The 26,573-nt window shown below is 42.3% G+C and overlaps 1 long non-coding RNA gene across 6 annotated transcripts; it reads right to left on the minus strand.

Moving 5' to 3' along the window:
• Positions 1-439: 439 nt before the first annotated feature.
• LOC137852758 (uncharacterized) lies at positions 440-16,967 on the minus strand. Of its 6 annotated transcripts, none has more exons than XR_011094021.1 (4): positions 16,855-16,967; positions 13,120-13,183; positions 12,768-12,957; positions 440-4,897 (listed from the first exon to the last, which is right to left on the minus strand). It is a non-coding gene; the product is annotated as an uncharacterized lncRNA (long non-coding RNA). The 6 variants fall into 6 exon arrangements; XR_011094022.1 differs by having other exon boundaries at positions 13,120-14,403; positions 16,855-16,961; XR_011094025.1 differs by having other exon boundaries at positions 14,308-16,961.
• Between the last annotated feature and the right edge of the window lie 9,606 nt (positions 16,968-26,573).

The following is a 26,573-nucleotide window of genomic DNA, read 5'->3' on the forward strand; positions in this document are numbered from 1 at the left end:
AGAAACCAATTAGACAGACATTTCTGTATCAGAACTGAAGAAATATTTGGTAAAGTGTTATCACCCTCTACACATTTGTACTACTACAATAACTAGTAACATATTTTCTGTACATTCACTGAATATCATTTCTATCAACTAGAATAGTGGCTTTTGCAGTGCATATATTTTCTACCTTAAAAAAAAAATCTTATTAAAAATGTTATTTTTAAAAATACCTTTACAAATTTTTAAGCATACAATCCACACAATGTTATAGAAAATCAGACAGTCATAGCACTTCTTCCAATCGAGTCCTGATCTTGATCTCATTATGCACGTAAAGCTGAGGAAAACATAATGTTACCTTACAGGATATATAAACCCATTGAATAACAAATGCTAGTAAATGTAAACCTCTCAAGACAAAAAATAATTCTTTCTCGCAATTCAAATAACATATCTTTTTAATTTTTATTAGATTAATTTTGCATAACTTTACACACAGCCTGAGACAGAAATGGTAAAAACAGATGCTGTTAATTGTCCATCAAATCAATCACTTAACACAGACAGGTAGAGAATCTAGTAAGAAAGTGTGTCCTAACAGATTTGCAATACAATTTCTGTTCTGCAGTCATTATTCAGTTTGGGAATATTAATCACAGTCAAGCAACATTGTATTAAGAAACCCCAGGTCACACTTTGATGGAAACTTCTGATGGGCCATAAACCATGCCTGGATTGGAAAGGATTCAATCTTAGGTCCCCCAAAGGTTATTCTTTTAAGGATTTCTTACTTCAGCAACATATCTATATGCTTTCACAGCTATCTTCTCACTTCTTCATTCAGATACACACACCGCGATGAATATGATGAATATCTATAAACACTTCAACTGATGTGAGAAGACAAAGTGGTGACAAGTCTACAAATAGGGGAAGGCTATAGAGATGGTGATGTTCTTGAGAGTTGGAGGAGGTAAGCAGAAAATAAACAAGCAGGTAAGAAACTCTTGTGTAAAGCCAGTGAAATGATTCATTTGTATATGATAGAAGAGAGAAGGAAAAACTCACTTTCTCACCTTATGACAGTCAGCAGAGAAGCAAAAAGAACATCTTCCAAAGCCTTGCTTGTAAACAATAAAGCCTGGTGTGTTTTTTTGTTTGTTTGTTTGTTTTGTTTTGTTTGTTTGTTTTGCCTTGCTATTTGTCTAGGGACACTGACATAAAAATTAAGTGTATGTATGTTTGGCTGTGGTAATTCTGGATTGATTATTCAGACAGCTTTCTCAGTAACTCTTGATGAAAACACATATCCTAGAGGCAAATTCATCACTAATATCCATTTTAGCTTGGAAAAGTAATTTTATGGCATACTGTGTTACATGCCTGACTAATCCCAGGGTCTGAATAATTCATGGCCATTATGAGACGGACCTTTTTAAACTCCTGGAGTTCTACATGGACATCAAGCATCACAACTGCTTCACAGATTATTTTGTTCAACCAGAAATAATCTGGTGCTCTGTTTTCAATGTAAGGTGTTTTCATTTGTATCACAGTGGTCAAGATTCCATCTAGTGAAACCTAGCATTATAGCTCAGCCAGAGACTTTCAGTTCACCGAGAAGATACTGGAAATAACAAAGCTTAACTGGACAATAGTTCTGCCACTTCACCTTTTCTGAGACCCTAAAAATCTCTGTTCTTGTGTGCTATGGCCGTAAATTGTAAAATGCTGTGGTGGTTTTACACAGCTGAGTAGCTAAGCTCTGCCACAACTGCTCTGTCACTTCCTGAAGGGAAAGGGGGAGAAAATACAATACAAAGGGTTCAAGAGTTGAGATAAGGCCAGGGAGATCACTCAACAATTATTGTCATGGCAAAACAGACTCAGCACATGGAGATTAGAGAGACTGATTACCTGTTACTAACAAGCTAGAGCAGTGAGAAACTAAACCAAAAAAGCAAACTAAAAAACACCTTTCTTCCATATCCTCCCTCTTTTACCTCCTCCCCCCAAGTAGCACAGGGGAATGGGGAATAGGAACTATGGTCAGTCCCTAATGCTTTGTCTCTGCCACTCCTTCATAGTCACTCGGTCCCTGCTCCACATTGGGTCCCTCTCACAGGATGCTGTCCTTCCCAAAATGATCCTGCATAGGCTTCCCACAGGCAGCAGCTCTTCAAGAACTGCTCCAATATGGCTCGATACCATGGGGCCCATCCGTCAGGAGCAAACTGCTCCAGCATGGGTCTCCCACGGGTGGCAGCTCCCCCCAAACCCCCTGCTCCTACGTGGGCTCCTCTCCATGGGCTGCAGCTCCAGCCTGGGGCTGCTCCTGGGGGGGCTCTCCATGGGCCACAGCCTCCTCCGGGCCGCATCCACCTGCTCTACCGGGGGCTCCTCCATGGGCTGCAGCGTGGAGATCTGCTCCATGTGGGACCCATGGGCTGCAGGGGGGCAGCCTGCTCCACCAGGGGCCTCTCCACAGACCGCAGGGGAACTGCTGCTGCCTGCCTGGAGCACCTCCTGCTGCACTGACCTTGGGGTCTGCAAGGCTGTTTCTCACTCCTCACTCTTCCAGCTGCTGTTGTGCAGCAGTGGTTTTTTTTTTGTTTGTTTGTTTGTTTGTTTCCTTTCTTAAATCTGCTCACACAGAGGCACAAACAACATCATTTACTGGCTTGGCTGTAGCCAGTGGTGGGTCCCTTCGGACCCAGCTGAAACCAGCTCTTATCTAACATGGGGCAGCTTCTGGATTCTTCACACAGAAGCCAGCCCTGCAGCCCCCTGCTATCAAAATCTTGCCACATAAACCCAATACACATGTTAACTTAAAGGTTACTAACAGTGTCACCTATACAGTTTGTAGCCACCCATCAGAAATACTTTTCCCCACTAAGATCCTGTAATAGCTGAAGACACATTTCTTTCATAAGAAATATGAAAGAAAAAAAAAAAAAAGGGTAATTGGAAGGCAGAAAGAGATTAATTTAAAATTCCTTAACATAGCACGAAGGACTTAGAGAAGTTGAAGGTAGAAATAGATTGTTACATTGTGCATTCATTTCCCTCCTACACGACATTCTCTAATGAGTTGTCCAGCTAAATGTTTAATGAATATCCATAAATTTTCTACGTTATCATAGTGGGAAAAAAGTAGAAATTTGCTGCATATTCAAGATATTGTATCTTCTTAATTGTAACCCCTTATTCCTTCTAATATAGGAAGCTGTGGTGAGCTGGGGTTCGGTTTCTTCTCACAGATAAATAGCAATAGGACAAGAAAGAATGGCCTCAAGTTGTGCCAGGGGAGGTTCAAGTTGGAAATTAGGAAAATTTTCTTCTTGGAAAGAGTGGTTAGGCATTAGAATGGGTTGCCCAGGCAGGCAGTGAAGTCCCCATCGCGGGGGGTGTTTAAGGAAAGGTTGGACGTGGTACTTAGGGACAAGGATCAGTGGGTGATATTGGTGATAGGGGGACAGTTAGACTAGATGATCTTGGAAGTCTTTTCCAACCTTAATGCTTATATGATTTTAATCTATAATTCTTCCACTGTGGTAAAGTAGCATACAGTGTTCTCCATTCCTGTGATGAGTTTATGAAATATTTATTTATAGGAAATAGCCCCTTATCTTATATAGAGTTCTACCAAATAAATAAATAAAATTGGAACTAATTATGAAATGAGACAACTCCATAATTAGATGTTTATTGAATACTTCAAATTTTACCTTTAATACTAAGAAAGAACACAAGCCTGGAGTAAAGGGACAGAAGCACGTCTACCACACAAATAATAACGTTTTGTCCCTCTTTTCTCTCACTACTCATCATGCAGTTTCTTCTGTTTCTTTACAGTGAACATGCTAGCAAACTAGTTATCAGTAATGCTCACTGCATTTGTAAACTTTCCAGATTAAATCTTCCTAAGGTAGACTGTTCCCTAATAGGCAAATCCAGGCTCCAAAAGAGTTAAAATTAGTTTTAAAATGTTTAGTAATTAGAACAGGAAATGTCAGACAACTTTATTAACAAGAGGTCCTAAAAGTTCCATTTGCTGTATTATTGCCTGATGACATCTTAACAATATGCTGGTATAACATTAAGAAGCAGCAGGAAAAAAAATAGAACCAAGGGCCTACCAGGAGGTCTTACTTAACACTGGCTTCACTTATCGTAGCTGTCATGCTTAATTGATAGATCTTGCAGCTGTTGATAAGAAAGTCACACATTAAGTGAAAAAGTCTACTGGTTTGTTCATGGCTTGAAGTAAATTCTACCTATTTGCCCTTGCTGCATGGATTTCAGTGTCCACCTTCCTGAGGAAAAAAAATAGCGAGACTGAATGTATTCCATCAAGGTACCAATTGAACTGCTGAGTGGGAACAGTCACAGTATATGAAGGCCTATAATTAGAGATAGACAGGCTGGTCTGTATTATTAGAATCTTTGGAAAATTCATTAGAATAATATGAAATTTTTGCTTGAATTCTGCCTCCCTCCATGAGATTAAACATTTTGTGGCATCTTTATAAAAGTGGTTACCCATTCAAAATAAATCTAATTGAATCTTATTACATTTTAAAACAATCTTATTGTGAATACCAGATGACAATTTCCTTTTATAAAAGTTTACAATCAAAATTAAAAAAAATATATGACTTTTTTTACATTGCAAAACTAAACCTTCAGTTCTTTCCAAGATCTTTATTCTGCCAATTCTTTAGTCAGATACATTTTGGAAAACTCTGCATTTGAGAATAGTTTCAATGGTATAAATCTGATCATCAGTTTGACATCTTCCCATTTTTCCTACCTTCCCTTCTCTGCTCAGCACTTACTCTGGCATCTGCAAGTCACCAAAATGCCACCATGATGTTCTCTTCATCTTTGTGGTTTTATTGGTATCCTGAAAGATATGGAAGCAGATAATAAAGAAGAGTCAGAGTATTTAAGCACACATAAAAGGGAATACCTTGTCTTCTAGACAATTTACATACGAAGTTACAACCAATTATTAGCCTTTTGAATACAGACAGTCTTCATTATCGAGCCAAATCTATCAGTTCTGGTTCAGCTACGTAACTGCACTTTTTAAATTATTAATTATTATTTTTATAGCTCTATCATGCAATACTTAAGCTGTAATTATATTGTTTTCAGAAAATGCAAATGCCCCTTAGGTGTAATAAAAACACTGTACTTGGTACAGAGGAAAGAATTAGTTTTATTCAACACTTCAGAGAAAGGGGAAATTAGATGATTTTCTCTCATACATTAATTTTTTGGAAATTGATTTTCATAAAGACAGAAATTCATTTCCTGTTTTCTAGCTGAGTGGTTTATTCACCACAAATATATATTACATATTCCTTCTTCAAATCTTACTCTTCCATCTCAAGGGAGATGCTAAGAAATAACACAAAACTATTTTTTAAAATAACAGCTATAATTACGTATTATATTAACTTGAAAATTGTACACTTGAGAAACAGCCCAGTTATATATGTGATGTATAAAGTACAATTACTTTGATCAAGAAATCCACAACAAAAAATTATCAACATCTTGCATATGCTGAAAATTTACATCTCCCATTTAAGTCTCTTGATCTCTTTATTCAAATAATTTTCAAAAATATATTGCAATTCTTGGTGGCATTCAAGAAGTTTACAATCTACTATTACCTATCCTCTGAATAATAGCTAACAAGAGCTGTGACTGGACCAGCAAGTGCTGAAGAACATCAAACATCAGACTGGGAAAATGAAGGTAGTAAATAATAATGAAATGAACACATACATCTTTGGCACTGTGTGGAACTAGCTTTTTAACTGGTGTGCTTCCACTGGCTTCCACTGGAGATAATGAGGTAAAATAAGCTCTCTGGTAATAAAAAATATGTGTACAGTGGCTACCGGATCCTGCTCCATGACTGAGACTCCAAAGCCCAGTTTCAATGCAGACAACAGTCACACCAATCATTATTATTATTGCTACTCTATGAAAAGAGAGGTAAAATAAAAATCCATGTGTGCTATTGAGTAATAGAATGAAGTATGTGAAGTTGGACCATACATGAAATACGTAATGAGGGACAGGAGAGAGACTGAGAGTGAAATAAAGGGACAGCAGTGACATAGTGAAAGAAAAAGGGGGAACTGCATCTGTGAGTATAAATAATTGGGAAAAAGGGAAGTTCAAGAGATCAGTAGAAAGCAGGGAGAGAATGAGAAAATAAAAGAAACGTCGGTCAACCTGTTCCATAGGCATTGCAACAGGCTGCCCAGGGAACTAGTGGAGTTGCAATCCTTAGAGCAAGGTGTGGTTGTAGTGCTTATGGACTTGGTAGAGTTAAGTGATGGGGGGACTTGCTGATCATATGATCTTAAGTACCTTCTCCAACCTACATTATTCTATGAAAACTACATTATTCTATGAAATTATTCTACATTATTCTATGAAAACAAACAACAACAACAAAACCCTCCCTTTTCACGACTTCTGCATCACTTCAGCTCATTCATTTATTATTTTTTTCAAAAATAATCTAGATAGATAGAAAAGTAGGGGAATGTTAATTCTCTGGAGTAAAGAGTACTTTAAGCACTTTTAAAATTGATGTTATGCATGCTTACATATTTTACATCTCCAATACAGTATACCTATGTATATATGCAAGTATACTCTCAATTTCTTTAGATTTCATTTTCAGTCAATTTTTTTCTCGACTCAAAAGCATCTAAACCTTTATCGTGTTATCATCTTTGGGTATGTCAATAAAGATTAAAAGCTGACTGTAAAAAAAAAAAAAACCAAAAAGATATCAGTGATTCCTTTTCACTCTTATTTATTTATTTCCAAAATAGAATTGAAGTTTAAACCACAACACAAAGAAAAGCTTTTGAAAATATGTCAAAGCTTTTCTGATTTTGTTTTAATTTCAAAATAGGATTATGTTTTTAAATAAGATTTAGTACAAATCAACTCTAAGGAAATCAAAGTCACTAGCCCACATTAAGTAGAGGCTAGTAGATTCTTGATCAGTTAACAGTTTAATGATCTGAATGGAATAAATTAAAATAAGTGCTATCCAAGTATAGAGAAATATTATTTAAATTACAGTTATTAACCTCAGCATTCTCCTGTGTTGTTTTTTTTTGTTTGTATGCTTGTTTGTTTTCCCAATATTTGAAACTTGTTTGTTTTCCCAATATTTGAAACTGGTGACTGTGCTGCTAATTTCCAGATATAAATAATAATATTGTAATGTAATTGTATTGTAAATGTAATAAATACATTTATAGCCAGGTAGCCTACACAACTGAGTAAGAAAAGGTTACTTTATTACCCTCAACATTTTTTTTTTCCTCTGGAGAAAGCTTAAAAAATGCTTTGACTGAGATCACACTGCAATACTTCTTTTGTTAACACCATTTGCCACTGTAACTGCCAATTTATTACAGATTATTGCAGATTACCTAGAAATTGCTCCCTTCCTCTGTCCCCTACCCCTGCTGCCAATTTAAAGTTGCATTTAAAGTTGGTCACATCACTCAAGTTTATTTTTATTGGTTGGAATTAAAGCAGAAGCAGGTTAAAGAGCTTAAAAGGGACAAAAATAGAAAAGATGTCGGTGGTCGAAAAATGCTCCTCTCAGTTTACTCTTTAGAGGGTTTTAATATGAGAGAACCCTCAGACTGAGTAGTTGGACAGCTTAACAGCTGGCTCAGAGCACTGTTACTGTGCTCTTTGGAGCACACTAATATCTACTGATAACTGTTATATGAATAACCTGGGATAATATGATTTTGATCTTTACATCCCCAAACATGAAAATAATTCCACAATCGATCTCCTAGCATGAATTACTGCCATTAAAATCCATACATCTGCCTAGTTCTGTAATAGTTATTTTTCAGAACAGAAACTTCACATTTTGGACTTCATGTTAAGCTTTTAAAAATCTCTCTTTCTACATATAGAAAAAAAGTTGCTGATATTCATATTTGTATGGCATAGTCCTTCAAGACATGGATGCTTTATATTCACTATTCTTGCTGCAAGCTTGCCAACACCTGAGAGAAATTTTATTGCATTAGTTTATCACTTCTCTATCTGATCTTTTCTAGCAGTTGCCGAAAAAAAATTCAGAAAGCTGCTATGAGATTAAGTAAGTTGACTGAAGTGCCACCCAGAAGTGACAGAAAAATGGCTTATACTCTAGCAATAGTGATAAAAGATTATATTGAACTACTATCCATATTTTTAGCTCAGATTGCTAGAATGTATAGAGCAGGAATAAATCTCTCAAAGAATACACCTGAACATCAAATGCCACAGCAAGGTATCTTTTTTTTTTTTTTCCTGTGTGTGTGTGTCATTTTTAAGATTAGATCTGTACTATCTGCAATAAAATTACATAATGAAACTAAATAGAACTAAAGGAACCAGATGAACAGGGTAACCTAGTAGAACTAAATACACAGACATACATTTTGGACCCAGTTCCCAATTTAAGTACGGTGGAAATCACATATTTTCAAGTAAATGAGGCATTACCACAAAAGCATTAGAAATTCTTTAATACATTTTTCCTTCATCACAAAACTTACTTGATTTCTTAATCAGTTGATTGGTATACAACAATATTTTTATAAAAGCATGAAAGATTAAATGAGAGATAACATTGCCATTTACATCAACATTGAGCATATTTATCATAATCTAGTATTTTCAAATAAATAACATGATAAAATGTAACAGTGTGCACAGTTCTGTAGTCCCACTTCATATCTCTCAATAGCAGCTGCTCTTGATTTTGAGGAATACAGTAGCTATTTTTTGAACTCTTAGAAGACACTACTCTCATGCTAGTGTATAGAAGAAATGAGGTATTGGCTTCAGATTGGCTTCTTTCTTCTAGATTAGTATCTTAGAAACAAGACAAAACTGCATGGAAATGGCATGATATTGCTGTCTTTAGTCTCTAATTCAAATGTAGTTACACCATTCACTTACATCTGATCAGTCACCCCCAGGACAAAGGAGCATGGAGGTCAAGGCTCGGTGAACTACACATGTGAACTCAATCTCTTCAAGAGCTTTATAAAGAACTGAGAAGTGTAAAACACTGCAGAAGCAAAGAAATGCTTCACCAGAAATGCTCTTACCTTCTCCTTTTCATCTCCAGAGATTTTCCAGACATCAATAACACTTACATTCTCCTTTCCAGCTCAAGAGCACCAGTATAACACAAAATTAACCTTAATTTTTCAAGTGTTTCTAAACCAGTCAATACAAGAAACCAAAGTCACTTCAGAAAGCCAATACAAACCTCATAGTTTTGTTGTTGTTGTTTTCCCCTTTAAGAATTATCATACTGTAATATAAAATTTCTGAAGTCTATGTAGAAGATTTTATGGGCTACTACAGGTTTTGAAATAATGGTTTTAATAGCATTAGTTACACATTACTGAAATATTCAAATTAACTACCCTAAAACATATTTCCTTTTCTTTTTCTCTCCTCACAGTCTTAAGGCAGGAATATACTTTGCATAGTATTTATATACTCACACATACAAACAAACTCCTGTTCTTCCTGTCTCAGTCTCATAATTTCCTTGTCTTGACATAATTCTCTTTGACATGAACATAAGGACAAACTAGAGGTTCAATAACAGATCCAGCAATGTGTAAGCAAGCCAGCCTTCCACTGCAAATATTTTAACTGATCTCGTGTTTTCAATAACATGATAAATACACCTTTTTATTTATTTATTTTTTGCAAGCCAAATCCAATCTCTTGCTTATTTTTCAAATCTGATCATGAATTTTGAAGTAGGATCCACTCATTTCCATGTCATATAATTGTGAAAACGTTGCACTGCATCAAAGTTTTTATCAAGTTAATTATTTGCAGTTGTGTTGAATGGAAGTTTTATCTTAAAGCTATACTCACGCATGCTTTCTGAAAAGCGCTGTACATTTCTGTTTCTCCTTTCCCATGCTTAGAGTGGAAGACCACACATACTGAGTTCAGCAGCAGGGATGTTCCTCCACTTTCTCTGCCCTTCCTTAAAGAGTGAAGTAGAAGGAATGACTGCACCCAGCTCTAAAATTCCCATTCTAGTGTTTCCCGGGCTAGTAGGCCAAGTCCCATATTCCTCAGTTCCTTGCCCCAGATTTCCCTTGTGCTTCTCTGGTTGATGTCCAGCTTACAAGCCCCTAGCTCCCAAAACGCTCTGATCAGCATATTTTGTACCTTCTCCTATGCTAGCTGGCATAAATTTGTTAGTGTGCACTTTCTTAATACTAAGAAGAAACTCATCTAGTGCTCTGCAAATGTGTGAGTGCAGACTTAATAATGACAGAAGCTGCTTTTACAAAATATGGAACATTCCTCCCAAAAATGCTTAAGAAGGGAGAGTTTTGTTTTTTTTTTTTCCCCCAGGAACTTTTTCAGTAAGCAGAATATCTTCCAGTAAAATAAATCAATTAAAAAAAATCTAAACAAGTAAAAAAAATCTACATAAGACAAGACTTTCCCAGTTTATACTGTATTTAAATCAATCAGCTGTTTTCATCTCTAAGAAATTTTGGGGCCACATCAGAAAACAAAATCTTATGTTATCAAAGTTTCCATAATCAGATGAGTTTAAAAAGAATTTACTTAACAAGACCAAATAGATCTCATGAAAAGGTATTTCTTTTTAATTTGCATTGGCTAATTGGTCAACAGGTGATGTAAACAGATTGCAGTTGTGTTCTTTTAAATTCCAAACATGCTTTTCTACAACTTGGAAATTTTTTACTGTAAAGGCTGGAACAAGGCCAACTCCTGTCCCCTCCCCCCGCCTCCCTCCCCACCAGTGACTGTGGAAGCTATTACAGTATTAGGTTATTACCCTCTCTGTGCACTTCTCATACCCTGCCGCTTGTTTAAAGGTTGCAAAAATTAACTCTGTTTGTTTAAAGGCTGCAAAAATTAACTTATTCATCAGAAACATCAAACATAGCATGACATAAAAACTTGTTGAAATGAGGGAAAAATAGGCTAGTATTTCCCTGGTGAAGTAAAATAACTTGCTTGGGGGGAGTCAGGCTTTCTAAAATAGCAGGAAAGTTGAACAGCATATCTAATCTAACATGGTCCCCTGTCTTCCATTTCAGCTACAGTTTTCATCAAACTTATTCCCAGCCTGAAGTCTCCATAAGCAATAGAGTCACACGATGAATGAATTTTGGACATTATCTGCCCTTGACTGTATAATCTTCTTTGAAACGTGAAAAATATATAGAGCAGGGAAAAGGCAATTGCAGATATGCATTCATGGCAATGACAATATGTCTAGTTATCTCTATAGACTTCCACCTGCATCCAGTTCACAGAAAATAGCTCTGTTTCAATGAAATATATTTTGGTAGAGCAGCTGCCTTGTATTTTATGTTCTTATTGAAAGAGCTTCCTGTCTTTCTTATCTGTATATTAAAAAAGAAAATTCACTGAAATGGACATAACCCTGAACATGATTATGTGCAATGTACTTTGAAATTAGACACACAAAGATTTATGCTACAAAGGCAGACTTCCACTAATTAATAATTACGTTTGATTACTCAGCCCCTATGAGGATTTCTCAGACCTCTTTCTCCACAACCATTAAGATATTTGTAACCAGAATCCTAATGCAGCTTGATTAAATTAGATAAGAAAGTTCTTTTGCCATGTTGCTAGTCTATGTCATTAGGTGATGCAGCAGAATGGCATTAAATGAGAGCAACAAAACAAAAATAGCATGAGAAAGCAAAACTTGAGTAAAGACAATGATAAGAATAGACAAGCTTTGCCCACAAGCCTTATAAAATGAATGTCATATTTAGCCAAATAGTATTCAAAGGCAAACCAAACTCTCTTGGAATTACTGCCTAATCCATTTCTCAAACTTCTCTGCTAACAATTAATGGCCTGTACCAATCAAGAAGAGATGTTCTAATTTTGTGCTGAACCTCAAATAGATGTACTTTCACAGCAACATTTACAGGAATAAGCAGATGATAAAAATGGAAATTTTGGTCATATTTGCCACCAACAAACACAAATAAACACATTTTCTATAACAAATTGTTCTCTTCATATTTGTTTCATTCAGACAGCTACTTTTCCTATAATAACTCCTCAAAAGTTGCTACTGGCTTATTCCAGAGAATAAATTAATGATTCATTAATATGAATAAGTGTTAGAATAAGAAATTAAGAGAAAATTTGAAAACCTAAAGACTGCCTATAATGACACGGCCACTGTTGCAGACTTTCTCAGGACCACACTATGTACACTTCAAGAATACCAGTATTTTATCAGAGAATGCAATAAGAAATATAAGCTTAAATATAAGCAGGACACTTCACTCCCTGCATCCAGCTTTATATCTTGCTTATTCAGTAAGACAGTTAAGGAGCCTATGGGATAGCTTGCTGTAAGTAGAATTACAAGCATCTACAGCTGTTGAGAGCCTGGTTCAGCTGGCACATTTTTAGACATTCAGATGTGGTTGTTTTCAAATAAATTATAGTGGACTACTGAAGCAGGATTTCCCCAGCTCTCACCGCCAACATTATCACTGTTCACCACCTTTTTCAGGCTCTGAAAGACATCTTGAGCCATGTTAGATCAGGAGAAACTGTAATGTTATAAAGATTAACAGGGCAGATTATATAAACCATTTTAGACAGCAAGAAGATTCTTCTGTGTAACAAATGGTGCATGTTGATCTTACCAGGATAACAGCAATGACAGCATCTGTTGTACTGTTGTTTCTTCTCTCTTTGCCCAAAACAAGGGAAAGACAGAACTGTTGTATTTGTTTACAGACTGAGGCATAAAGAAATTATTTGCCCAAGTTTGGCCAGCAGATGAATGGTCACAGTCTGTGCTTCAGATTCCAATGTGCGTTCAGTGAAGAGGAGCTATGAACAGAAGTAGAGAAGAATGAAACAGATATGCCATTAGACATTGATACGTGTTTTCTATCCCTACATGTCTTTGGTTCAGAGCCTGTGGTGCAGTTTGTTCAGCAACCCACAAATAATTTAAGCATAGTCATTCAGTGGAACTGACCCAGGTCATACCTTTCAGTAGAGCAGACAGGTATCTTCCATGATCCTCCTTCCTGAGTTAGCATATTGAAAAACACTGTTCAAGATTACAGAAAATAGCATTTGATCTGACACCTTTGACTGTGCTATTCAGTACAGTCTGGAGTCTACCACAGGGAAAAAGACCTTAAGTGCAACAACAAAAACAATTCTTTCTCCAGTTAATGCTGTGGATTAACTGGTAACCACACCTCGAGCATTTTCTTCCATTTCTCCTGTTAGAGAAATAAGAACTAATAAGACGTCACTTGAGTCTCCCTCCCAAAACATTTCTGTATAAAAGGGGAATATTGGCCACAGTTCTCCAGAGAGAAGAAAAAGATTTTCAGTCATTGCTGGTATGGACCCCAAGGGCTCAGCTTCCAGCATTTATTATTGGATATCTCATTTTAGCTGGAGTCATCCAGCAAAACAAAAGAATTTTTATAGGAAATGTTTCTTTTAATAATATATAGACACTGACAGATAAAAACCATAAACCAAAATAATCTCTCCTCTCTTAAACTTTCCCCTCCTCTTCAAAACAAAAGAGATTCTGGGACTAAAAAATAAGTATTAGAAGGACAAAATTTGCATTTGTATGAATGCTTGCAAATGTCTTACTGGAGATTTCTCTGTCACAAGTTTGATTTCAGTAACTCCCAAAATCTGAACTCAGTCAATTCTGCACATATAGGTGAAAAAAAAAAAAAAAACCAAAACCAAAACAAAACAGTACAAACAAAAAAACAACCAACCACTAAAAAACAAACAGACAAGAACCAACCACAAAAAAAAAAAAGTACAATACCACCAGGACACCATTTGCACATTTTTCTTTCCATATTAGGCACTGCTAGCCTGAACTATGGACAATGAAGACAGCAGCTCCTACTGCAAAGAGGATAAAATCCTCTTAAAGTTGCATATGGCCCTTTAATCTAAGTGCTCTGTAGAGAGATCTTAGTTCTAGCATTCACCCCACATGAATCAGCTCAAACTCTGTAACTGACCTCATTTGGCATCTGTCAGAAACCAAAAGCAATAGCATCCAGCTGTTCACTTTTGTAAAATATGTGATTGCATAAGTAAAGCATAAAACTATAAATATAACACTATTACTCTGGAAACTCAGTGCAAAGAATTTTAAAGTTAGCTCTTTTCTTTCTGGGATTTTAATACCTTCTAAACCAAAAGATCTCCAGTTCCAATTCTTGCCCCCAAATTTTTCTGCTGTGATTTCTCATTCTGTTGTGGCATGTGGGATTCTCTCCTGTCCTAAAATAGAGTACTTTTCTCAGGGTGGAAGAGCATTTTCAATGTCATTTATCATCAATGAGAAAACTATTCATCAAGCTGTTTATGATGGATTAGAAATGGGACTTTATAACATTTCTTAAAAGAAAAGAAAGAAAAAAAAAATGATATTAGGATTTATCCTTGGCCTACTGCTGGTAACACACCTTAGAAGGAGTCTCTGTAATTTCTGCAGTGCGACAGATATTTCACACTGGCGGAAGAATGGCAGAAGAGTATGCTATCAGAATTTACAGTCTGAAGCAGTAAGAGGAACAACTAAATCAGGAGATAAGAAAAGATTAGTGGGAAGACAGGGGAGCAAAGACTGTGCTGGGGATAAGAAAAGATAACAGTCATACCACTGAGAGAAATCTGGGCTCTTCTTTAGAAAAAATCTACAGCTAGCTGTTTCTAACTGGAAAGTAATTAGACACCTGTGTTGGTACCCAGACAGGTCCACAAAAGGAAGATAAATATTTCAGATCCTAGGAGAGAAATAAGGGTGTTGTACAGAAAGACTGGTGGTAGGAGAAAGACAATAAGGGGCTAAATGTTGGGAATTGATGGAGTGAAGGCCATTAGGTATGACAATAGGCAGGAAGAAGCTACCTGTGGAAAAACCCACAGAGTGATAAGGCAAGATGCCAGAGAATGGCAGATGCCAGTAACAAGGATTTGAGGTTCTGAAAGAGAAGGAGAATGAATGAGGCCACAAGCAACAATAAATTAAGACGACTGATATGATGTGGCAGGCCCACAAAGTGTACTCTGGAAAGTAAACTAGATTAGGAGAGCAGACATTGGACAGAGGCAGAAAAGCCATTGGCAAGAAATCGCCGAAGGGGTCAGAAATTTCTACATCTCTTTTACGCATATCTCTTGGAAACCATGGGCCAAGCACGCTACTTTTCAGTTTACACTCCATTCAATAACAAATGAGAGAATTAGAGAAATTGGAGAACAGTTAGGGAAAGTTATCAAATGAGGCATTCAGGAAAAAAAAAATGTATGTTGAAGTGATCTTTCTTATTGAATAAGGAAATAATTGTCAGTAAGAACATCCATCTTCACTCATTCTTCATTTTCACCTTCATTCTAGCTTAATCTTACCAAACCTCATGAAATACATCATATTCGTCTGAGTTCTTCAAGATGCTTTAGCCACCTCGTAATCAACCAACGATGCTGAAGCCATTCAGTTGAAAGTAACATCAATCTAACGAAAATGTGTTTTCCCCTGGAAAAGGTTATGTCTGACTTTGCTTAAAATGGAATGCTACCTTTCCATAGCATTAAGCTTGGTTGCATTCTTCTCAGTGAAAGCTGACAACTCAGATGAAATCCAATGGGATGTAAGCAAGAACCATTTGGGCACTCAAAGGTTACCAAATTCTGCCAGCTTTTTTTTTCCCCCCACTTTGGGATGAGTATGCAGCAAGAGACAGTAAATGACCTAAACAAAATCACCAACCCTAAATAGGCCTTAAACAGTTTCAGAGGGACATGAATACACCGCACCTATTGCCAAACAACATGCCTTAGGCTGAGATAATCAATTAAACACGACTACATGCTATACCCACATGGTGCAAGGCAAGTCAATGCAGAACTATTAACTCAGGCTAAAAAATATATTATGCTGTAATTTATACTGCAATGATCCTAGCCTAACAAGCCTTGTTCCTGAGCAGTCTTAGCTTACTACCCCATGCCATTAGCATCCTGTTTCTGCTCCAGAATCACACTCAGCAACAAACCCATCAGCTCTGTTAGTGTCTGCTGTCAGGCCAGCTTCACTGGTATCTGCGGTTCAATAGATACGTCTGACATGTAGCACTCCTCCTGTAAGGAAGGACTAGAAACAACAGCCTGATCCCAAAGTCCGTTTAAACGGCAAAGGTAAAATCCAGGTTAATAACGGTATTTGTACATGATGCAAACCGAATTCAGCTTCAAAATAAACGTATGCAGAAGGAGTTGCCCAACCCTGTCTCCATTTTTTTTCAGCATTGCGATAAGGCAGAGGAGAGTGCCAGTACAATTGAATTAAGAACCCACACTGACATCTTGTGGAGAAAGCTGGCAAAGAACTTCTAAGCATTTAAACTGTGTTGTGTGATGAACTGTGGTGGTTTTACCGTGCTGGGCAGCTAAACCCCACAACCGCTCTCTCACTTCCCCTCTTTTAGATGAGGAGGGGGAGAAGTAAAGCAAAGAACAACTCATGGGTTGAGATAAGGATAATTTAATTAAAGGGAAATAATTATAATAATTAAATAAAGATTATTTCCCTTTAGTTAAATTGTTTAGTTCATAATAAAGATGGAAAGGGGAAAAGGGAGGGGGAAAGGGAAAAAATAAAAAGAAGGGAAGAAAACAAACAAATAACATAAATGAAGGCTATATGGAAGTGCAGAGGAAAGAAATTACTCTCGACTTCCCACAAATGAGCGATGATCGACCATGTCCTTGAAGCAGGGCCTCAACGCACGTAGCCGGTGTTCAACAGGACGACCCACGTTTCCCCAACGAGAGCCCACCCCTCCTCTCTTCTTCCTGTTTCCACCTTTTATTGCTGAGTGTGACATCACATGGTATGGAATATTCCTTTGATTGGTTTAGGTCAGCTGCCCATTTTCTCTCCTCACTTTTTGCCCACCCCCTAGGAGGGTTAGAGAAAGGCCCGATGCTGTGCCAGCACTGCTCAGCAGTGGACACAACGCTGGTGTGATAACACTGCTGTTCCAGCTACAAGTGCAGAGTACAGCACTGTATGGGCTGCTGCCGGGAAAGTTAACATCCCAGCCAGACCCAGTACATTAACCAAAAAGTAAACTTGAACAGTACAGAGAAAGAGGGATGATTTGCTGAGATCTGTTAAAAAAAAAATAATCTTATGAGCAGAAAACAGAATTAGATATTTTATTTAAATTAATATTCACAGGAACTTTTCCACAGACCACAGAGAAAAATATCTTCCTGCCATTGGAAGGAACAAGAGAAAGGAAAATGTTTTCAATCTCAGCCTTACGGAAAAGCAGTGACAATTCAGCCTGCTTCTTCCTGTACTTTTCTATGCAGCTCATTTTAGATGAGGCATACAGACTGCAAAGGTTAGAAGGAAGCTTAAGCACTCCTTTTTGCAGGACATGCACTGAGAGAATTGCCTCAGATAGTCATGAACACAGACACTGGAATGAAGCTGTGGTCAGGGAGAAACATGCATTGATAGAGAACATGCCTCCAAGATGATTTTTAAGTGAGGATGAGAAATACTGAATCCAAGAAGCCCACTAATGGAGCTCAGCTTAATAAGAACTGTCTTATTTGATAACTGTAGGTGCAGAAGAATTCAGAACTAACCACTTTATGATGGACAAAGTTCTAAGGAGTCACAAAGGCTCAGCATCACCACAGGGTTCCTTCCAGAAACCCCTTACAATCCTCCTGTGACATATAATTTTTAGAATACTGGCAGGTGTGAAAGGGTTTTCCTGTGGAGATCACGAACAGCAAGAGACAGGATTTATGACAGCAGATCTATCAGAGGCTTAGCTGATTCTGCAAGTTAGAGAACAGATTCTACTTGTTGGATATATTTCCATGTTAAAGCGTATCCATTTCAATGACTACAACCCACAGAGCACCAGACCTGTGATTTAAGGTTGCTGCTTCCATTGGCACAGCTGTCCGAGGGCCACGTGTGGCACCAGAAGCTTGGATTTGTGGTTCAGTGTGTTCCTCTCTAATGAATAGGAGCACACTGTGTGTAGACATGACTGCCGTGGCCTGGCACCTTTTCCATGCTTCATCCTGCCATTGGGGATCTCCTTCCTGCCAATTCTGACCTTTGATTTCAGCCAGCATGAAATTCTCTAAGGGCAAGAGTTCCTCTTCCCTTGTTTTCCAGGCTACGCGCATTTTGAGGAACTGCCATATGCTCAGATCGCCTCAGGAATCCATGTCTCTGAGAGCGCAGTACGGCTTTGCGTGGAAAGGACCACACATCTCTTCTGTGCCTGCACAGAGGACATGCAAAACGCTGCCTTCCTTTGGAGGGAGATTGGCATGCTGATCATGCATGGGAAAGAGTTCAAAATGTGATTCCGTGCAGACTTTCTGCGAAAGCTGAATGGGACAACAAATACTTTGGAAGCTCTTCTCATGGTAGGATTTTCATTTTCCCAGCTCTACCCATGGTTCTTCTGAAATGCCTTCCAGGGATCGGGTGGCTGCTTTCTCCTGGCCTGTCGTGCTTCTTCAGCCATTTGGGCTCCTCGTGGTCTGCAGGAAAGCAGGCCCTGTAGAGCACTTCCCTTGCAGGCAGTGGCCTGGCTCTGCAAGAGATCTCCCCAAGAGAGGCCTTGCTTTTTGGCAAAAGGCCAGCGTGTCAGTGGGGATCACCGCGCAGCCCAGTGCTTGGGCAGGGAGTGGAGGTGCAGGCAGAGCCAGGCTTGCTGAGGCTGGAGCCCTTAGGCAGCTCTCGGTGGGGCCAAGGGACAAGGATGAAGAAGAGCCACCATGAAACCAGCATGACCACCCCGTTCCCTCTAAGCAGTAAGTGTGCAGCAGCTGCAGCCAAGGCCTGGGGTAGTGGAGTGGTGCTGAGGCACCTGTGGGTTGAGGAAGCCAGCCCCTGAGCCATGGGGTTGTTTACAGAGCCCTGGGAAGTCGAAGGAAGTCTGACCTGGCTTAGAGCCCAATGCCAGGGCCCTCTCCACAGCCCAGGGCAGCCAAATGGGGCCTCGCTGGGAAAGGGTGGCTGGTTGAGGGAAGAGGTAGGGGTTTCTCAGCTGAATGGTGAGAGCAACTTTGTCCTTGCTGCTGCAGGACTCTTTCTGCACGGACACGTGGGACCCTAAGGGAGGTGGCAACGTGCATCATAGGGCAGGTGGCCCGTAAGCGACAGGGAGAGAACGATGCGGAGAGGGATCTGCAGGAGCAGCTGAAGTGGTAAATTTCTCCCGATGCGGGCAGTATTTCCTCCCATGCAGTGCCCTTCCTCCCACTCCCCCAGCCCTGCTGGAAAGAGGAGCTTTTCCTGGCACCGGCCTTCTGCAGCCCCAGCAGACGGCCTGCTTGGGAGCCCCGTCTGGGAGTGCTCTCCAGGTGCTCACACCACCTCGTCCCGCTGTGTGCTTGCAGTGAGCTGGCAGTGCTGCGGTGGAATCGGTCAGCAAAAGAGGCACAGAGCTGCCAACAGCTTTGGCAAATGGGTCACCAGCCTGCACCCCCCGCTGGGCCGAGGCAGAGGAAGTCAAGCTGGGTAAGTGCCCTGGGCTCCTGTAGTGACTGTGCAGAGAAGCATTTTCCTGATGGACCTTGTGGCATGGAGAGCAGCCAGCTATGGAGCGGGAGGCCTCACAACAGACGCCCCTTCCAGCCGCAGGGCACTGGGGAGAATGTTTCACAGTGGGGCTCAGGCAGCTGCAAACTGAAGGGTCGGCAGCTGCGTTCATCCCGTGTTTGGCTCTCCCTTCTCAAGCCAGAGTCCATCCTTCTCCTCCCAGAATATGGACCCCCAGAAGCGTTGCCCTCGGGGTCGAAACCTGCTCAGCCCGAGGTCCCAGACCCTGCCTGCCTCAGCGCCAGGCCTATTAGCACCGCAACACGGTATGCAGGAATGGGATTGGACACAGGGTCTGGGACTGCATCACAGGGACTGCATCACAGGCCTGCTGTCTCCAGCCAGCGTCAGATCTCCTCATTTCTGTCCTGAACATAGTTGCAGTGTTGCTCTGCACGTCTCTGTGTATGCAAAACTACAGAGGTCTGTGTTGAACTTGGGACAATGTGCTCAGCATCAGGTTTGAGAATGGGCACTGTGACACAGGAATGAAGGCACCCCAAAGCTGCTGGCTGCTGGGCAGCCACACCCTGCCTGTGCTCTGCGAATGCTGCATGCCAGCAGTGGCAGCCACTGCAGATGGAGCAGCACCCTAACTCCCTCAGGCAGCAGCAACGCGCTTCCCAGATGGTCCAGCGGAGCTCTGGCTGCAGAGGGGCTACAGGTACAAATCTATGGCGCTCAGTGACATGCATCGCAGGGTTGTGAGGGAGCTGGCTGATGGAGTTGCCAATGCTGTCTTCCCTTAATTTTTCAAAAGTCCTGGAAATCAGGTGAAGTCGCTGGTGACTGAAAAAAGGGAAAGAATCACAGAATCACAGAATTTCAAGGTTCGAAGAGACCTCAAGATCATCGAGTCCAACCTCTGACCTAACACTAACAAGTCCTCCACTAAACCATATCACTAAGAAACATCACTGTCATTTTTAAAAAGGGCTGAAAGGAGGACCCAGAGAACGACAGAGTGGTGAACCTCCCCTCTGTGCCAGGAAAGATCACAAAACCGATCCTCCTGGAAGCAGTGTCAAAGCACCTGGGTCAGGACAATGCTCTCAGCAGTGGGCTTGAGAGCGGGCTGTGCAACAGGAGGGAAGGCACCCCGAAGCTGCTGGGCACCCACACCCTGCTTGGGCTCTGCAGGTGCTCCAGGCCAGCAGTGGCAGTGGCTGCAGCTGCAGCGGGACTCGGACCCCCGCAGGCAGCAGGAGGACACTGCCCCGATGGTCTGGAGGAGCTCTGGCTGCACAGGAGCTGCCGCAGTGCTGGTAGTGGCACTGCTCATCCCTCACGTCCCAGCTGAGGGGTCCTTGGGCTCCCTGGCACTGTCACAGTGAACAGGTTAAAAGAGAGGTGGCCCCTTCCACAACATCCCCCTTAATGTTGCTAGCAGATCCATGGCTGAACCAGGCAATGTCTGTGCTCAAAAGGTGGGATGTTCATCTGGTGGGGCTTCCTGGGCCCAGGCAGCCTTAATGGCTGCAGGACAGAAAGCAGAGCTCCACCTGTGGTGCCTGTAGTTTCTCCATAGGCCATCGAGTAGTGTGCCTGGGAGGCTTCTTTCTTCTCATTGTCTCCATGTCTCTCTTGTCACGTCTGTGTGGGTCTAGTCTGCTTTCTGCTTTTTGGTTTTGGGTAAAGAAACCCACCAGCAGTTACAGGCCATGAGCACTTACGGCTTGGGGAGAGCCCTCATGGTCAGGAGACAGTGAGGTGGAGGCAGCTCCCCCAAATGCCCCCTGCAGCCCCTACCTGCTACGGAGTCCCCCCTGGGCAGTGCCCGGGCAGGGTCGCTGCAGCCCCTCTGTGACACCATCTGACGGCATAGTGCGACATTCCTACCTCACAATGGTGACTGCCACCTTTCAACCTGGGGTCGCCACACGTCATCCCACTTGTCTCTGAGAGGCCGAGGGGACTCGAGGCACTCTCCAGAGAGTTGCTCTTGCCACTGCTCTGCTTTGGAGGAGCTGTTCTGCAGTGAGGAGAAGGTGGTGTGAGAGGCCACAGCAGGGGTAGAACTAAGATGGCAAAATACTTCCCTGCGCCTTGCATGCCTCCAACAATTGAGAAGCTCATAAATTCTGGTAAGGCCCAAATTCACGAGGGCTGTCAGGGTCAATGACATCTCTGAAAACTGGTGTGGAGCCCCTGAGGCCAGTGGGGGTGGCTGCGAAGGCCTGGTGTCTGCAGGAAAGGGCCTGCTTGACCATGCTGTAGGGCTGAGGGACCGACTTGGCAGCTGGGGCTCCGGGGCTTTTTTAATGACCCAGCCCCTGTGTTCCCTACGGCACCCCAGACAGAAGCTGCCAGTCCTGAGGGTTGCTCCTTGCCTGGCAGTGGGCGCTGCCCACCCTGAGCTCCTGGCTGGCTGGAAGAATTGGAGGGCTCTGTGGGCTGTGCAGCGTCACTGTGCTGGGAGGTGCGATGTGGGGAAGCTGCACATATATCTGCATATACTCATGTGTTAAAGCTCCTCTGTCCACTTCCATGACTAGAAGTGAAAGACTGGGGGAGATACACTAGAGAAGGACAATTGTATGCAACTGCAGAAGGTTCAGTTGATAGAGCAGAATCTTAAATATAAAAGATACACCTATTTCTATTGAGAGAATCGTGCCTGGTGACAGGACGAGGGGGAATGGGCTAAAGTCGCACCAGGGGAGGTTTAAGTTGGCTATTAGGAAGACCATCTTTACTGAAAGGATTGTTAGGCAGTGGATTAGGCTTCTGAGGAAAGTGGTGAGTCGCCATCCTTGGAGGTCTTTTAAAGACATTTGGATTTAGAGTTTAGTGATACGGTTTAGTGGAGGACTTGTTAGTGTTAGGCCAGATGTTGGACTAGGTGATACTGGAGGTCTCTTTCAACCTAGATGATTCTGTGATTCTGTGAATCGTTACTTACTAGACTTTTATTACCACAACATCCGCAGCATATCAAACTCTCTGATGAAATAGTTTTTGCCCCAAAGAAATGGCAGATTTCCTGCCGCTTGTCACTGCCACAAGCTGACTAAAAGAATAGTATTTCTACAAAGCAGTTTACTTGAAAAGAGCAGTGGCAAACGTAGAATGTGCTGACTGCGGATAAATTTGCCCCATTCACTTCAGTCTAAGAGCACACGACAGAGAAATGACAGCAAATACAGCTCTCTTGAGCGCACTCAAAGGCACCCAAAAATTCCGTGAGGAAGCAGGCTACATATGTTCCCCAATTCTCTCCTCTGCCATAACTGTAACATCCTATTAACAGGTAGTTTTGCCTTTGGGACGCCTTATGTGAGACAATTGAGTTCTGTGCTCTCTGATATGTCCCTCCTTTTTTGAGCATGTTTTTGCTGACACCTGTCAATACACAGGGGACATGGGGAAGCTGCTCCCTGCTGGGGAGACACCAGGGCCTGCCCTGAGCCTCCTAGAGTCCCACTGAACACAGCACCGTGCCCTCAGTGGTGTGACAGTCCACTGCCAGGTTGGCCTTGGGGATGGGTCACTCCTGGAAAGCTGCACCTGAAGGGCAAGGAACCCTATTCGGGGCAGCCTGAGGAGTCGTGCTGCCTCTGCTGGGCTCTCGAGAAGACACCTGTAGAGTGTACATTAGAAATGCATCGGTCCTTGGATAGCAGTGTGCTGAGTGGCTTTGATGTTGCTGTCAGAGAGCATGACGTGTGTTTTCCTTGGTTTTCCAGAGATCGCTAAGATTTGGGCCAGCGCATCCCATTACCTGAGTCAACAGCTGGCTCTCCACCAGGTGAGACTTGCTTCTTCTTCCCTCACACCATGATGTTCCATGAAGCAATGAGAGCACTTTGTCATCAAGAGCAGTTATTCTTCCCTCCTTTGGAAGCAGGACCAGTGCCCCAGAAGGCCTCAGTAATGCACTGCTGGGCCACGGACTAGCTCCGCTGTCAATTGAGATGCACTGTGAGGTCCAGGCCCAGATTTCAGAAAAAGGGATGGACTTTTCCTGGGGCTTCCTGAGTCCCCCATTGCCAGAGCTGATTACCGAACTGGGCAGGGGTACTATTCCAAGGGGAGTTCCAAGTGTGGGAAGCCCGCTTGTATCTCAGTGAGCCAAAGGACATGTGTCGGCTTTTCCTGCACTTCCTGGTTCTTCCCTGGGGACGGGGGGTGAGAAGGAAAAGTCCGGGCTGTCCACATCTTCTCCCAGCTCTCCAAGGAACCCGTCTTGCTCAGTTGTATCTCAGGTGTGGATAGGGCACAAAGCGCCTTCCCCACTCTCTGGGAAATCATCTCTTTGTCCCTGCAAAGCTTCTTCTCATCCACCCTCTTCTGTTTCAGGCTGTCCACATTCCTGGTCTTGGAACATTCACAGTTGTCACAGAGCAAGTGGCCAACCAGGAAAAGGACATCGTGACTGTTGAGAGACCCGTGTTTCATCTGGCTAAGGCTATTGTGCACAACAATGACCTCCGATACGACTACATAGACGTTCCAGGTAGGAAGACTGAGGACTGAAAGTGGTGTTTGCCCTTGCAGCAGAATGTGAGAGCTGTGCTCTGCTGTCCATTGGTGACGCAGCCAAGTACCAAACTCCTGGCACAACCAGGGAAAAGCTTGTCAAAGCGTGCCTGGTGTGGAACGGAACCAGTCTCTCTGACTGTTTTAAATAATCACCAGATGACAGTGCAGCATAACACTTCACTCTCTTTGACCTGCTTCAACAACAGGTTTTATTCCAGTTTTACTGGAAACGTGTCTTCTTGCCCCATGGTGTTTCAACACTTCCTGCCACATTCTGCTGTAGTAGGCCTAGTACAGGCAAATGCCAGAGCTCTTCTTGGCTCTCAACACCTCTTTGCAAGCAGAAAAAGCTTGCAAAATGCGGCTCGTTCCCAAACCCCCAGTCCACAAGGCCTGTAACTTCCAGTTGCTGCTTCCACTGCCACAGCTACCTGAGGACCCTCCGTGGCACCAGGAACTTGGGTCTGTGGTTGGGAGTGTTCCTGTCTAATGATTAGGAGCACACTGCATGTGGACAAGACTACCATGGCCTGGCACTATTCAGCTTGCTGTGGGTCCTAGCACCTTTTTCCCCACCAAAAACTGTGGATAAGGATCTTCTTCCTGCCAGTTCTGACCTTTGATTTTAGCCAGCTTAGCATCTCTCTAAGAGCGCGTGTTCCTCTTCCCTTGTTTTCCAGGCTACGCGCATTTTGAGGAACTGCCGTATGCTCAGATCGCCTCAGAAAACAATGTTTCTGAGAGCTTAGTGCGGCTTTGCATAGAAAGGAGCACGCGTCTCTTCCGTGTCTGCATAGAGGACAGGCAGAACATCGCCTTCCTTTGGAGAGACATTGGCATGCTGATCATCGAGGGCAAGGATGTTAAAATGAAATTCTATGAAGACTTTCTGGAAAAGTTGAATGGGACAACAGATACTTTGGAAGCTCTTCTCATGGTAGGATTTTCATTTTCCCAGCTCTACCCATGTCTTCTGAAATGCCTTCCAGGGACTGGGTGGCTGCTTTCTCCTGGCCTGTCGTGCTTCTTCAGCCATTTGGGCTCCTCGTGGTCTGCAGGAAAGCAGGCCCTGTAGAGCACTTCCCTTGCAGGCAGTGGCCTGGCTCTGCAAGAGATCTCCCCAAGAGAGGCCTTGCTTTTTGGCAAAAGGCCACCGTGCAGCCCAGTGCTTGGGCAGGGAGTGGAGGTGCAGGCAGAGCCAGGCTTGCTGAGGCTGGAGCCCTTAGGCAGCTCTCCGTGGGGCTAAGGTGGACCAAGCAGCCAGCCCTTGCCAGTGTCCCCATCGCCCGTCACTTGTTTCTCTCTATTGCAGATGCCAGAGATGAACAACTCCGTCATCTCTCACCTCGACACTGCTGCTTCTCAGACCACTTCTGGATGTGTCATTGTCTTTCCGATGTGAGTAAGCTTGTTCCTGCTGCTCTCAGCAGAGAAAGAGATCGGCTTCTCAGCTCATGCTTGGGGGGAGGGCTGCCTTGCTGGGCCCTGTGGATTGTGCTTGTGACGGTATTCTTCAGTGCTGGGAGGACTGTTTTGCAGGGAGCTCCGTGGAGAAACGTGGGACAGCAGAAGTGCTTTAGATGACTGTGCTGCTATAGACATAGAGAGTTTTTTGGGCTCGTTCTCCATCAGCATTCTCCCACTGGTTCTTTTCTCCTGTGAAGCGAGATTGCCTTCCCCTTGGGCCCACGGGCTAGAGGAGGAATAGTTCCATGTCCAAACGGGAGCTTGAGTCTGCTGGGGTTGCACGTTGCTTTGTGAGCTATGAGTTAGAGGTAGCTATGTGTTGGATGGTGCTGAGTTAGAGAGGAATAAGTTTTTCCCCTGAAGCAGCAGGCAGGATTATTGCAAGGTGAGCCATGCTCACAACAAGGACAGGAGAACATTGGCACAGTGCCCTATCTTCAGCATGGTTCCTTCCTCTTCCTTCCAGGTACAAGCTCGAGAGAGTGTTTAAGAAGCCAAGGGTGAAAGTGAGTCTGAGAGGGCAAGTGAAGCCCATCAAAGAAGAAAAGAAAATGAGTCTGAGAGGGCAAGTGAAGCCCATCAAAGAACAAATGACAGTGAATCTGGGAGGGGAAGTGAAGCTCATCAAAGTAGAAAAGACACTGAGTCTGATAGGGCAAGTGAAGCCCAGCAAAGAAGAAAGGACAGTGAATCTGAGAGGGCAAGTGAAGCCCAGCAAAGAAGAAAGGACAGTGAATCTGAGAGGGCAAGTGAAGCCCATCAAAGAAGAAAAGACAGTGAGTCTGAGAGGGCAAGTGAAGCCCATCAAAGAAGAAAGGACAGTGAGTCTGGGAGGGGAAGTTAAGCCAAGCAA

Source organism: Anas acuta, chromosome 2 (genome assembly GCF_963932015.1).
Source record: "Anas acuta chromosome 2, bAnaAcu1.1, whole genome shotgun sequence".
In the NCBI taxonomy this organism is placed as follows: Eukaryota; Metazoa; Chordata; class Aves; order Anseriformes; family Anatidae; genus Anas; species Anas acuta.